Raw genomic sequence first — 14,940 nt, forward strand, 5'->3', positions numbered from 1 at the left:
CAAATATGAGGCATGAGTGTTCGGTTTTTATTATCCAGTGAAGAACAAACAATGAAACCAGAATAATTTACTCACAATATGCTCTACTCCATTCCTGGTGGAGCACACATCACATTTAGAAAAATGTATCGTACATATAATATTTACATTAGCCATAAACAGTGAAGGCTCTTAGAAAACTGCAGTCAACTACTTTCTTCCTCCCAAAGAACACTGGGAATATATAGGAAACAGAGTGGACCGAGATCATAATGAAATGAAAATAGAGCCCTACTTATTGTATCTTACAAATAACCTGCTGGAGGTGACCAGTGTCACAAACTCGAACACAATTCAAAACATACAAATAGTTTCACTCTCTGGATGAGGTAAATATCGAAAATCGTCTCAACATTTTTGTATAGGGTGAATCAGGCATCTTTTCCCTCTCCTCTTCATCCAGATCTTCCTGGGATTTTGGCAATTCATCTGGTTGAATGAAAGGATGTTCTTTTGGTGAATTGGCATCACTAACTGGAGAACTAGATGAAGTCATTGGGATTTTTTCTTTGCTCTGAGCCTTATTTTGCAGCTTTGGCATTTTTTCAATCGTGCTTACATTTCCAATGAGAGATTTGATGCTCCGTTATTGTCTCACTAAGTTTTCCATTCATTCCAAGGGCTGACAGTCAGAGATTCCATCCTCTGAAGATGAAACATTACACAGCTCCTCAGATTCCTCCTGCAAATTTTACATTTTATATTCTCGTTAAACACATTAGAATGTGTATCTAGCTCATAAGGCTAGCATTCCAGATATTTTTTGCGTCTGTGCTATATTTCAGCAATTTTCAACCGAGCAAAATATATAAAAGTGGATACAAGCTCTTCATTTGCTGATCAAAATTCTTGCATCACTATAAAAATTGGGAAAGTTCACCAACTATTTAGGAAAGCGTGTAGTTCCTTAATGCTTTTCAACTATTTTGATATAATAATCACTTCTTACATCTGGCCTCTTACTCTTACATGCTAAACAGAACAAATATCAATGTTTATGAAAATCAAACCTTCATCTTCTCAAATTCAAAAAATGTCTCCCAGTAGCTGAATGATTCCTCGCCTTCTAGAGTTGAACATCACTCTGCAGAGAAAATTTAAGTTACCTTAACTGGACTTGGATATATCAACCATAAAAAGAAATCAAGAATATGCTCATCTCAGCAATTGTAGAAGATTCAAGTACAAGAAATTTGCACAATCTCGAAGTAATAATTCAGTCGCAGGCAAAGTAGTCCAATAGGTCTTCATCAATCTCAAATTTGAATTTTAGAAGTATCCATTTACTAACGAAGTTCCATTCAGCATAAATCCATCTTAACTCTTTATTTGGAAAAGAAACCATTACACTAGCAACTCAACGTAACTTATATAAAAACTTGTGCTCTTTTGTTATGAGGTCCAACCGAGATATTAGTGTCAAATCTTAATTTTGAAATAAGTGCTCATTCACTTACCAATTTAAGATGTTCCAAGTACCATAAATCTAACTTAAACCTGAATACAGGGATCAAAAGGCAATTAAACAACAATTAATAGATCCAGGGTTTATATATATCCTATTTGTTTTTGTACGGATAGGACCATTATGAACACAAAGACATGAAGAAATGACATCTTCCCCATCAGGGCATTAAAGCACCTCATTTCTCTTTGATACTGGCATCACTAACAATGTCAGTGTCATATTCTGTAGGTTCTTTCTAGTTTGTAGTTGTATTTATGTGGGATGGTTCGTTCTTTCTAGTGTGTAGTTGTATTTACTATTTATGTCGGATGGTTAAACCAATTGAAGTAACTCTCAAAGTTATGATTGTTATCTATGTGATATTAGAAGATATTATTACAGTGGCATATCCATATAATGGAATTTCATTCAAAAGTCATTAAAAGATAGATACGCGTTTCATATGATATACCCCATTTACAAAGACTTCGTTATCCCTCTTTAGGGAAAGATCCTGAAAGACCAACCCTTCATATGGTTGGCCCTGGAAGATCTTACAGGAGAAGTTAAAAGTAAAAGGAATCCTAAAAGGTCTTAATCATAGTTCAAGGCAAGGAAGTAGGTACGCAATAGCGATATATAGAGACAGCAGAACGTAGACACTATCTTAGCCACTGTAATTCATATAGTTGCAAAATCTAGGTAAATTCCCCCACAAATTATAAATAGCCTAAGATTTTAAATACCTCTTTTAGAAAGGTTGGTCTTGAGAGGTTAATCCACCCACATCTTCCTACAATCAAATTTTGAATTTTAGATCCCAAATATTGGTCTCTCAAGTTTTGAACATTGTTTCTGAAAGAAATTCATTGATTTCCCATAGATGTAAATTGAACCATGTGGTTCAATCATATCAGAAATGCATAGGTCTCAGAACACAGTTTTATCTCGCCCATTCATTCATTCAAGAGACAAAAGATACCAACTAATCCGTAATCACATTTTCTGCTTTCTTCAAGGAGGAATTTTTTGAGTGCAGCCCATTGAATGTAAAGGCATCAAAATATAGTTTGATCTAAAGCATGCATTCATTGAACATACAAAACTGAGAAGATACCAACTTACCCATAATGGCCTTCTCTGCTTTCTTCAACAGGCGAGGTTCCCTTACTCCCTTAGTAATCTTGTCCCTACTGAATGGCTCAAGCTTGGGTGTCTGAGCAGTCTGATGAGATGGGCTCTCAGATTTCTGGTCTGACATTGCAAGTATCTGATTCATATGGTTCCTTCCAAGCCCACCAATTTTCTTCTGAGGTTGTGCTGAAGCACAACCCACGTGAAGAGGGCCGCAACAAGCAGATGATGATACACACAACATTTTTCCCAAAACAGATATAATCTGAAACTGTACTTCAAATTGGGTGAATTGCAGATGGTATATGATTATGAAGTATGAATTGCCCAAAGCATAAAACAGTTCATAAACTTGGAAAATTAAACCCTTCGAACTCTGAAATGTAGATCTATACAGTTATCACTAAGATATTGGAAATTTTCATTGTGACCATAATCTGGTAAAGTAAAAAAATTCACAGAAGCCATTCTCGCTCTTCTTGTCACTTTGGAGTCTTTGTCCGATTGTTGTTTATTAGAGGATGAAGAACTATACCTTTGCCTGGCCGAAGTCGATCCACTGACCTGCGACCTGTTGTGAGCGGGATGACCTCGCATCGTCGGCATCGATGCTGTTAACCCTACTGTACAGCGTCGCGCTCCGAACGGAGAGCTTCCCATCGAAAGCGAGGCTTTCCGGTTCATCTTTCTCGGTCCAGAGATCGATTCCCCCAGGCTTCTGAAACCTGTCGGCCAAGGCTTGGAGATGCTTGTCAGCCGTAACGGCGAACAAAGTAGGGGCTTTGGCGGACTTTTCCCAGGGCTTTTCAAGATTGGTCGTGGCTGCTCTGAGCTCTGCTCGCTTCCGCATTTCGTAAAGCTAGCGCTCTCAGGAGGCGGGCTTTGAAGAGCTGCTTGGGTTTCTGCTCTTGCATTCTCTTCCACTGCCATTTGATCGAACGGTTCAGCCTTTCCCAATCGTCTAACATATTATCTAAGGGTATCTAAGGGTGACAAGTAGACATGAAGGGGAGTTGATTTAAGAGGGAAACGCCTTACGGCGTAAAAATGCCTTACAGCGTAATGATTTCAGAAGGAAATGCCTTACGGCATAATAATGAAATCCTACATTTTTTTATTATATAAATATAGTAATGAAACTCTATTGTTAAATGAAGCTTTCGATACACAGTATACCCGAAAGTGTGGATAACAATTCTATTTATTTTTGCATACATGTTAACGTGTAATCCGGAATTTAGTGAAGTGCTATATGGTCAGATGATTATGATTTATCAGCATTGTAATTTAATCTTACACCCAAATTATGAAACTTAACCATATGTTATAATTTAAGCATACTATTTATTATGTACGTATTATACTTTTTAAAGAAGGTTGTATAGTTAGCATTTTTTGTTATTTAATTTAAATAAAATATTTTGATATGATGATGTTTTATAAGAAATACTCCTAACAATAATAAAATTTAAAATGAATTATATGAATATTCATTTAACTTTTTTTCTTTATTGACTATTTTAATGTAATTAAATATTTTATAGTAAGTAAGAGTTATATATATGAATGGTAAAAATATTTTGTTTTAATTTATTTATTTAACATTGATTTTTTTTTTATATTTATTTATTTAATATTGAATGGTGACAATTTTTTTTATATAGTGTTTATGTTATAATGTCAAAACTATAATCATTGAACTTATGTTGAGCATGAGATATTAACCTAGTAAAAATAATGTGGCATTGTGCTTCACTAGAATTAAGTGACATCTTAGTTAACTATGGTTAAGATGTAAAGGTTTTGTCTTTATTTGCGAGTTCTTAATGGTAGTATTATATGGGCTAATGGTTGCAATGTCAGACATTTTTTTTGTAAGTTCAACAACAATGAGGCTACATCATGGTCATGTCCAACAATAACAACTGGATAGGGTGGGGTATTGAACGAGTGACTTAACATCTACGAGTGCCTTAACATTGCACCCAATCACTGTCTATCCAAGACCCCATGGACAACTAAATTAAAATAATTAAAATATATATATATATATATATATATATATATTTTACATTTTATTTATTGATGTTAATTGGGTTTGGTTAATTTTAATCATATATTTATGAAATGAAAAATGATTTCATCATTTAACTTCAATTTAATATATTGATTGATTAAATGGTTTTATTAATGGTTAATTGTAATAGTACTTTAATTAATTTTATTCTTATGTAAATGTAAAATGTGAAATAATTAATTTTTTTATTAGAGTAAAATAAATTATTTTTAAATAATATTAGTTTTTATTTGAATGACGAAGTATTTGGATAATATTAAGATATTTTGATTTTGAATTTTCTCTCAATTAATAAGTTCCTCTTATATGTATAGCAAAGTGTAGTCCAAAACAAAACAAAAAATTGAAAATTGAAAATTAATTTTATGATATAATCCTATATAAACATCTTATTTTGGAAATACCCAAATTTGTTCATTTGTGTCGTGATTTCAATAACCCTATGACTAAGTAGGGCATGTAATATTCTAATAATATTTCAATAATAATATTATAGGGTCTTTGTGTATACATGCATGTGCATGTATGTTATAATACATGAGTGAAATGATAATTTTGTCTTTATGAAATTTAATTTCATGTATATTCTATAGCTTAATTTAAGAAATATATATATATATATATATATATATATATATTAAAGAATAAAACATAAATTAATTTTTATTTATCCTTGATTTTATGATCCATGTCATTATGCATTGGCCACTTTCTCATCTCTAACACCTTATTATTCATTTTCTTCAAGACATTGATTGTGTATTTGTTTGATTTTATTTATGTTTACGGAGCTCATGTCTTGGCATTTGCTTTCCTAGAGCTAGTTGATAAAGTACTCCATTGATAAACTGTTAATTTGCATATGGTTGGAAATTTTCATTTGGATTGTGCATTGCTACTATTAGTAACTATGGAAGATGATGGTTGAGTTTGAAGAAAACTCCATGATTAACATAAAAATACTACATTACTTTTTTTCCCTTAAAAAAATAGATTATATAAAAAATAATTGTTGATAAACATTTTTACATATAAACATAATTTATTATACTTAATTACAAAAATATTTTACTAAATTTAAATTTAATATTAAAATTACACAATATATATATATATATATAAACAATACACATATTTACAAATTTTAAATTAATTAATTTATTTAACTTTTTAGTAATTAAATTTTTTAATTAAATTTTATTTTAATATTAACTATTAAATAAAATAATTTAAAAAATCTCAATCCAAAATTTCAAATTTTCATGTAATAACAATATTACTTTAAAGAGTGGATCACATCTATCAAGCCACACTTATAATCATAATATGGTTGATTGATAGCAGAATATTTTTCAGATAAAATCAGTGTTACAAATTTGAGAATTACATAACTGACATATAATTGTATATTAAACCATAATATACAACTTGAGTGGGCCTAATGGTTAAGAACATATGTTTCCTCCTAAAAAGTCATGGGTTCAAAATTGGAAGACTCTTAAATGAAAATAAAAAATGACACACATCTTTTCATATAAAAAATATTACAACTAATATTTAATAAGATAACTCCATTCATAATAAATATTACACCTAATATTTAATGAGATAACTCTATTCATAATATAATAAAATAAATAACAAATATCTATATATATATATTCCATGACAAAACACAAACTTGATACTTTAAAAAATTATACAAATTAACAAATTGCTTTATTATTTTATATTGAAATAATTAAATTCTCTATTTCCATTTTCTTTCACTTAAAAAAATGATACAAATTAACAAATTGCTTTAATATTTTATATCGAAGTAATTAAATTCTCCGTTTCCATTTTCTTGCACGATAATGAAGATTGTACTTTAAGGTGATAGTTTGTGGGATGAATTTTATTTTTAAAATAATAATATGTACAATGTAACTTGTGACTGTCATTCCATAATACAAAGTGTATTAAGTCATGCTACTTATTTTAGAGCATGGTATAGATTGCATTAGTTATAGTATGTATTTTAGATATGATATAAGTGAGTATATATTGATAATGATTATATAATTAAAATTTATTTAATTAATTTTAAGATAAATAATTTAAAATATTATTTAAAAATAATATATTTTTATTTTTATTATTAAATAATTATAGTAAATTTAAGAAAAAATTAATTAAACTTAAATTAATATAAATTTAATTAAAAACTAAATATAAAAGAAAAAATTGGCCAAACCTAAATTAATATGAGATTAACTAAAAACTAAATATCAACCGAAAGAAGAAAAATAATAATAATAAAACGTTACCTGTTACTTATTATTGATTAAATATGATTGTAATAGTAAATATTCACCATTCTCAAATTGCTAAACCAAAAAACAAAATCTGAAGTGCGTTATGATGTTGGGAAGGGGCTCCGTCTTTAACTAATTTAATGATTGTAAGGCGCTTCGTCATAACGTATTTTTCTGAGACGCTCCAACCTAAACAAATAACAGGATATACATGTTCTCAACCAAATAATAATTTTATGAATCAAACGAAAAATTTTAATTTATATAATCAATTACCATAAAATTATTATTTGCTTGTTTTTGAGAGGTGGGATTGAATTAATAAGAAAACTAGTTGATAAGGATTATTTAACACATTCATAAGAAAATGATCATTCATTTTAAATTAATGTTTCGTAAAGATAAAGGTAAAAGTAAAGTTAAAGGTAAATGTGAATATATATATATATATATATATATATATATATATATATATTGTAAATTAGATATATTTTACAGAGTTTAATTTTCATTTAATTTTAAGTTGAAACTTGATATAAAGGATGTTGGAAGGTTGCCATTGATGTCAATATGCATTATTTGTGATGGTAAATATTCTTGTAATACACGTCGTAAATATGTTGTCCTAACCCTAACCATAAACACGATGCATGATCTAATAATGAACATTGAAGCCCTAGAAACCCTCCTAGGCACATGCATGCATAACAATGATAATATGATATTCTAGCCTTGTTGAAGATGCTTATGATTCCCTTAAATATTTGCCCTAATGAAACCCCGGCTATATGACATCCTTGTTCTTGATGAAGAAACCCCAAAGCCTCTTGACAATAATGATTGCTAGACGTCCTAATCCTAAAGCCTATGTCTATATAGACGGTGCCCTAACATTGTCCAAATAATAAATTCCTAAAAGCTGCCATGGATAAATTCATTGATAAAAATATTAGCTCATTACACTTGATGACATGGATTGATGACCACACTTGGAGACCATATGATGACATGGATGATGGTTGGAGACATGACAGTTAGAGACATGATGCTTGTTTAGTCAATTTAGTGTTATCTAAATTGCTAGTATTTATTGTCAACCCGGGGCTCGTAAGCTGATGAAGTGAAGGTGTACTATATGTACTTAAGTATCCTCTTAGAGTTTTTCTTATCGTTGGGGGGTGTTGTTGCGGTTTAATTATGTTCCTAGATGGAATGAGAATTTATACACAAGTGAGTGATGGTGTGTGTGTAGAGTGAATTCTAAATGAGTGGAAGTGTGTGTTGAGTGATTTCTAACTATTTGCTTGAAAGGAAATGCTTGGAATGAATTAATGAAATTGAAATGACTTGAAATAAACTTGAAAGCAAATGACCACTACCAATGGCACTAGACACCGTTCAAGTTGTTGCCAAATAAAGGAAAAAGAATCACTTTTAGAACCCAAGAATGAAAGATGATCTCTTTCTAACTCAATGCCTCAAAGCACATGTACTGTGTAAAGCACAGAAAGAAAGTAGCTTAAGTGGAATTATAAAAGTGAGAAAAATATGCTTGAAAGACTAATGATAATAATTTGCTATTCCTAATACTCTACTTCAGCCATATGTACTATGGGAAGCATGATTAGAAAGTAGTGAGGAAATAGTCTAGGAAACACTTTAAAATCAAAACTTTTACTTTAAAGACTAGTGGTAATGATTTACTCTTTCTAACTCAATACTTCAAAGCACATGTACTGTGTAAAGTAAGGAAAGAAAGTAGTTTAAAAACAGTCCAAAAAGTACCCAAACAAGCTGCAAGTTAGTAATATTTTGATCTTGAAAGATGTTAGCTTATGATGAAGATCATGCATATATGTAAACAGCTCTTTGAGAAATAAATTTAAAAACTAGCTATAAAGGCAAAAACAACACTTGAATTGTCAACTTAAAATACCATCAGCTGCAAAGCAAACACAACACATATAAAAATAAATCCCGGGCAAAAAGGAACCTGCAAAAGATAACACTGATCAGCTGAAAATAAAAGAAGACAAGTAAACAAAACTATACATTTTCAAGAAAGCAAATAAGGAAATGATAAAATGCTGCACAAGAAATACTCTACAAAAGGCTGAGATGGGCAGGGGCCCTCTGTCCATTCAACCATAAAAGACTTCAAATAGCTGGAAACTTCAAAACAGTGCTTGTATTTATTACTCCATTTGCAACAGGTCACAAAATAGAATGCTGGAAAAAAACAGAGTCTACAACCGCTCCTTAATTCAACACAGTACAGCAAAATATTACCAATCAAAAGTCTTTTGAGCGTACGCAGACGCATCAATTTATAGGCTTTTCTAACCTATCTACGTGTACAACTAGTTAACAGAAAAACGAAAGACAGTCGTGCGTATTAAAGGTCTGTTTTGACACATCACGGTTGCATGACGAGTTTGATGGTTCCTGTCATCATGGATCATAAATCCTGGTTGGATTGCGTTCCCTATCGCCTTCAGAACTTGGACAAATCGCCATTGGAGATGCCGTGACCGAACAGCCTTCAAACACCGTTGAACCACTTTGAGTTGACCGTGGTTAAACCTGCTTTGACCATGGCTGAAGGTGACGTGTATGATTGAAACAATAGGATAGGAACCTCGACCATGATGATATCTAGGTGCCCATGTGGCCCGTCTAGCAATCTGACACGTGGATCATAGTGTTTAACAAAATGGCTGCAGGATCTCCAGATAGCTGCGGGATCATCAGATAGCTGCGGGATCCTGTAAGTATGTCAAAAAAACTAAACAAATAGTCATCCATTAGCAAAACTTGCTTGATCATGCTTATTGACACTGAATGTAATGATCTGAGAGGTTTTATGGTGGAAATGAGGCAAAAGTGAAGGAAAGATAAGGAAAAGTGAAGGAAAATGGTAGACAAATGGGTGTAAAATAGAGGTTCTACATACCCCCACTCCGAGGGTATTGCATGTCCTCATGCAATGAAAACACAATTTAGTCCATCTGCTGGGATGCCTCAACCAGGACATCCAACCTCCTTCTCTTCCTCTGTGTAGAAAAATTAACCTTTGGCTTCTTGAACATACATTTGAATTTCAAGTTAATTAGGGCTCTGTTCAACCTTTGGCATCTTTTCTTCAACCTGCTGTGTTTCTTCTGCCACATGCTCATATGAAGGTAGGTATTATCTTGAATTGCCTTAGCAATGTCCGCTTGTTGCTTCATTTCCTCATTCCTTTGTTTAATGTGACGGTTCAACACTTCAAGCTCATAGATTTCCTGTTTAAGTGAATCTATTTGCTTCTCATAAGACAGAACATTACTTGGCCCAGCAGTTCTTTGCTCCAATGTCTCATAATAATTGTATACCTCCTGTTGAATTGGATCAATACTTGGTGATTTTCTTGGGCTACATTCTTGTTCAATTTCAGTTTCCATCTCTGGCTGGAATAGGCTGTCTTCTCTTGGAGGAGTGGCTGCCTCACGTGATGATGGACTATCCTCAAGATTTACTTGTGTAACACTCTTCTCAGGTGTGCTAAGGTCAACAAAGAGTGTCCTCATGGCTTTTGTTTTACCTTGCAACCTACTACTCCTTCTCACAATGACATCACTTTGCATTTCTTTTTGTGCTTTCTCCTTTGGTTCTTGAACTTTTACTTCTTTGGAGTGGGCAGTTTTCTCAAGAAGTTTGGTTATCCTCTGTGCTAAAGGCTGGTTATCCTCTTCTTCACCACTAGAATGCTCTGTGGTCTGGTAAGTTTCTTGCATTATGGATTTCCCTTTATCTTGTTTTTGTTTCTTTTTGGCCTCTCTTTTCTTTTTGGCAGCTTCCTTAGCAAGTTCAGCAAGGGTTTCTGAGATGGCCTCTTGAGCATTGTCTTCAGTGGGTTCAACATCAGGTTCAGGATGATGGATTTCTAGTTCTTCTATAGTTTGTTCTTCTAACACCTCAGTTTCAGAGATACTTTCCCTTCTCTTCTTTCTGCTCTTTCTTGGTATGGAAGACTCCCCAGGCTCCACAAAATGATTCCTTATAAGGAATTTTTCCCAAGTGTCTCGTCTTTCTTTTAATTGATCTTCTATTAATAACTTTACAAGACCATGGTGACAGAGGTAAGCTTCTACATTTCGTGGATTTCGTTGAGCCATGGAACACATTTTCCTAAGGCTTTGAAATAGGAAATAAGGAAGGTTTATATCATGCTCTCCTTGGAACTGAATCATAATTTTACCATGGTAGACATACATCACTCCAAATCTTCCTTCACAGGTGAAAAACTTTTGTACTAACAGCAATAAAGTTTTCCATTCATCTTTAACATGTGAAATTGGAATGCCTTTGGTAAAAACACTTGTGTCCATACCTGGATTTTTGAGAATCCTCTTCCATTGCTGATCTTGGACTGCCCGGTTTTTGAACCATCGTTCACCGGTCTGGGGTAGAGAAGTAGCCTTTGCTACACTTCCTTCGCTGACTGTGATTGTTACATCTCCCACCTCTGCCTGGCTTTCCTTATCCTTAAACGATCTAGCAAAAGCTTTGGTTACTTCCTTATGATAGCCCTTAAATTTTCTGATACATTGTAACCAATTAGCTCTTTGTAGTGCCTCCTCGACCTGAGGATATGCCTCCAAAAAATTCTCACCTTCCGGTTCAGCCCTCAGAAGCTTTCCCATTGACCCCTCGGTTCTGTTTATATACAAATCTGATGGTGACCCTACACAGTAACTTCGGGACTTCACACAGTAACTTTTTGTGAAACAGAGGATATACGGTGCGAAAACGGCTTTAGATACCGGGAATTTACGGATGGAATTGAGAGTTGAGCGGTGGAGTTAGCGTGGATATGGTAGAAATAGTGACTGACAGTCGCAATACGACTGTATCTCAGGTTTACGGCTGTATGGCAGAGGAGAAAAAAAACAGAGGATGGTAACCGTAGATAATGAAACACGGTAGATGATGGTAAGGAATGATAAACATGGAGGGTTTTGAAATTATGGACGAAACGGCTACCTTCTTCGTTTTCTGATTATAGAGTGACACATGGCTTATGAAACGAGAGCAGAGAGACGTAGTGCGTTAGGTTACGTCATTAGGGTACCGGCCCTTAATGACGCACCACCGTAACAGCCATATGTAATTTGAAAACCTGTAGTGATTATGAACTGGTAGACGTGGAGGATTCGGAGATTTGTAGTTGCATGGGAGAAAGGAGAGTGGGTCATCATTACATTAAGTGGCCAATAAAACATAATCCAAGAAAAGTCGCATAATGAAATAACCATAAGTCTAGGTTTTTGAGCATACCTTGAATCATATTTTATTTGGCTTCTGATGATTTATTAACCTTTGTAAACATTTATTGCTAGCATATGATCTTTCTCCTGGTCTTTGATACTTCTGAGCTGTAAACGTTTTCTTCAGACACACTGTGTTTTTTTTTTTTGTGTGCAGGTACAGAAGGCTGCAGGAAAGCTAATCAGCTGCAGGATCGTCAAACAGCTGCAGAATTGTAGTGAAGTCTTCTTAGCTGCAGAAAAACACTTTAGTTGCCAAAAAAAAAACTTTATTAATGAAGTGAAATGGAGTGAAGAAATGAATGGATGAATGGATGAGTGAAAAACAGTGAGGTGGAGTGAAGAAATGAATGTATGAATGGATGAACGAAATAAATGGAATGGAAATGAAAGAGGGAAAGGGAGTTTTTTTTTTCTTGGGAAAACATGAGGTGTCAGGTGACCCTGATTTTCACCTTATGTTTTCTGTATGAGACTGCCAATCAGAGATTGGTTTTCAGGCTCATACACTTATTTTTTCTTTTCCTTTTTTTTTTTTTTTTTTTTTTTTTTTTTTTTTTCTTTTTTTTTCTTTTTTTTTTTTTCTTTTTTTTTTTTTTCAAATTGAAAGAAACAGAGATTTAGGCTGATGGAGGAGAAGAATTCTTCTCCACCAGCCTCATTCCAGAATCGTCTTGAAATAACTTAACAAACTCTTCTTTTGAGAGTGGCTTGTGGTAGACTTTTAACCGGTGGCCATTCACAATAAAGGGAGTTTGAAGTTCATCAATAGTCTTCACTCTAACTGCTCCGTTATTAAAGACTTCATCAATCTCATATGGGCCAAGCCAATGAGTTTGAAATTTCCCTTTGAAGTCTTTAAATTTCGAATCAAACAAGAGTGTCCAATCACCCTTTTGAAACTTCTTTTCCTTGATATGTCGATCATGCCATTTACTTCTTTGGTGCTGAACTAGATCGGTTCTTAGAATTGCATCTTGTCTCATTTCATCTAGTTCATTTAACTGGTCCATTCTGTGCTTTTGGGCTTCTGATAAGCTCATCCCCAATTGAACTGCTGTCTTGAAGGTCTTGATTTGGAACTCAATGGGGAACAGGACTTCCTTCCCATAAACAAGTTCATAGGGAGAATGTCCTGTAGTGTTCCTCCATGTAGTTCTGTAGGCCCATAAGGCTTCAGGAAGCCTTTCTGCCCAATCTCTTCTATGAAGATGAACAGTCTTTGTGATGATGCTTTCAAGAACTTTATTTGTAGATTCTACTTGACCATTCGCTTGCGGATGGTATGGAGTAGATGTTCTATGCTTAATCTTATATTCCTCCATCAGCTTTTCCACCATCCTTGATGTAAACTGGCTTCCCTGATCTGTTACAATCTCTCTTGGGACACCAAAACGAGTGAAAATATCCTTGAAAAGAAATTGAACAACTGAATTTTCAGTAGCAGAAGTTAATGCTATAGCTTCTACCCACTTGGTAACATAATCAGTACAAACCAGTATATATCTATTTTGCTTGGATGGCGGATTAATTGGTCCAACAAAATCTAGAGCCCATTTCTCGAAAGGTTCTATGCATACCTGTGGCTGTAGTGGCATTTCATTTGAAAGAGTTGGTCTCCCAGTTCTCTGACAACTGTCACACCTTTTAACATATTGCTTTGCATCCTTAAAGAGAGAAGGCCAATAATATCCTGATGAAAGGATTTTATAGGCAGTCCTCTTATCAGAAAAATGTCCGCCACAAGGTTCGTCATGACATGCTTTAAGGATGTCAGGCATCTCATCCTCTCGTACACATCTTCTGATCATCAAATCTGGCCCTGTTCTGAACAATTCATTCGAGATCCAAGAATAAAGTGAACTATCCTGAATGATTTTCCTTTTCTCATTAGGAAATAAATGTAAAGGTAATTTTCCAGTAACTAAATAATTAGCAATATCAGCATACCAAGGGGTTTTGGTAGTTACTGCAAACAAATACTCATCTGGAAATTTGTCCTCTACCGGAGAGTCCTCATTAGTGTTTTGGATTCTAGACAAGAAGTCAGCTACTGTGTTCTGTTTACCTGGTCGATCTAACACAGTTATGTTGAATTCTTGTAAAAGCAAAAGCCATCTTGTAACTCTACCATTAGTGACTGGTTTGTTCATAAGGTATCTAATGGCAGAGTGATCAGTGTGGACAAAGGTTTCATAGCCGGTTATATAATGTCTAAACTTGTTTATAGCATGAACAACGGCTAGAAACTCCTTTTCAGTAACAGTATAATTTAACTCAGTAGGAGTCAAATTCTTACTCGTGTAATAAATGGCATAAGGGATCAAATCCTTTTGTCCCAAAACAGCTCCTAAAGCTGTATCTGAAGCATCAGTAGAAATGTGGAAAGGGAGTTTCCAATTTGGACCCCTTAAAATGGGTGCTTCAGATATTCTAGATTTTAAAGCTTCAAAGGCAGATTGACATTCAGGATCCCACTTAAATTCACAATCTTTGGTAAGTAATTTGAAAAGAGGGGATGCTATCTTTGTGAAGTTTTCAATAAATCTTCTGTAGTAACCAGTAAACCCAAGAAAACTTCTAACATCTCTTTGGCAATTTGGAACAGGTAACTTAGAGATGACTTCTACTTTAGAT

At 33.7% G+C, this 14,940-nt stretch overlaps 1 pseudogene; it reads right to left on the reverse strand.

Annotated features, from left to right (window-relative positions):
* Window positions 1-352: 352 nt before the first annotated feature.
* Window positions 353-2,957, reverse strand: LOC149240358 (CCG-binding protein 1-like; annotated as a pseudogene).
* Between the last annotated feature and the right edge of the window lie 11,983 nt (window positions 2,958-14,940).

The sequence above is a fragment of the Pinus tabuliformis genome, chromosome 8, assembly GCF_031772625.1.
Source record: "Pinus tabuliformis cultivar Carrire ecotype Pingquan chromosome 8, CPIR1, whole genome shotgun sequence".
NCBI lineage: Eukaryota > Viridiplantae > Streptophyta > Pinopsida > Pinales > Pinaceae > Pinus > Pinus tabuliformis.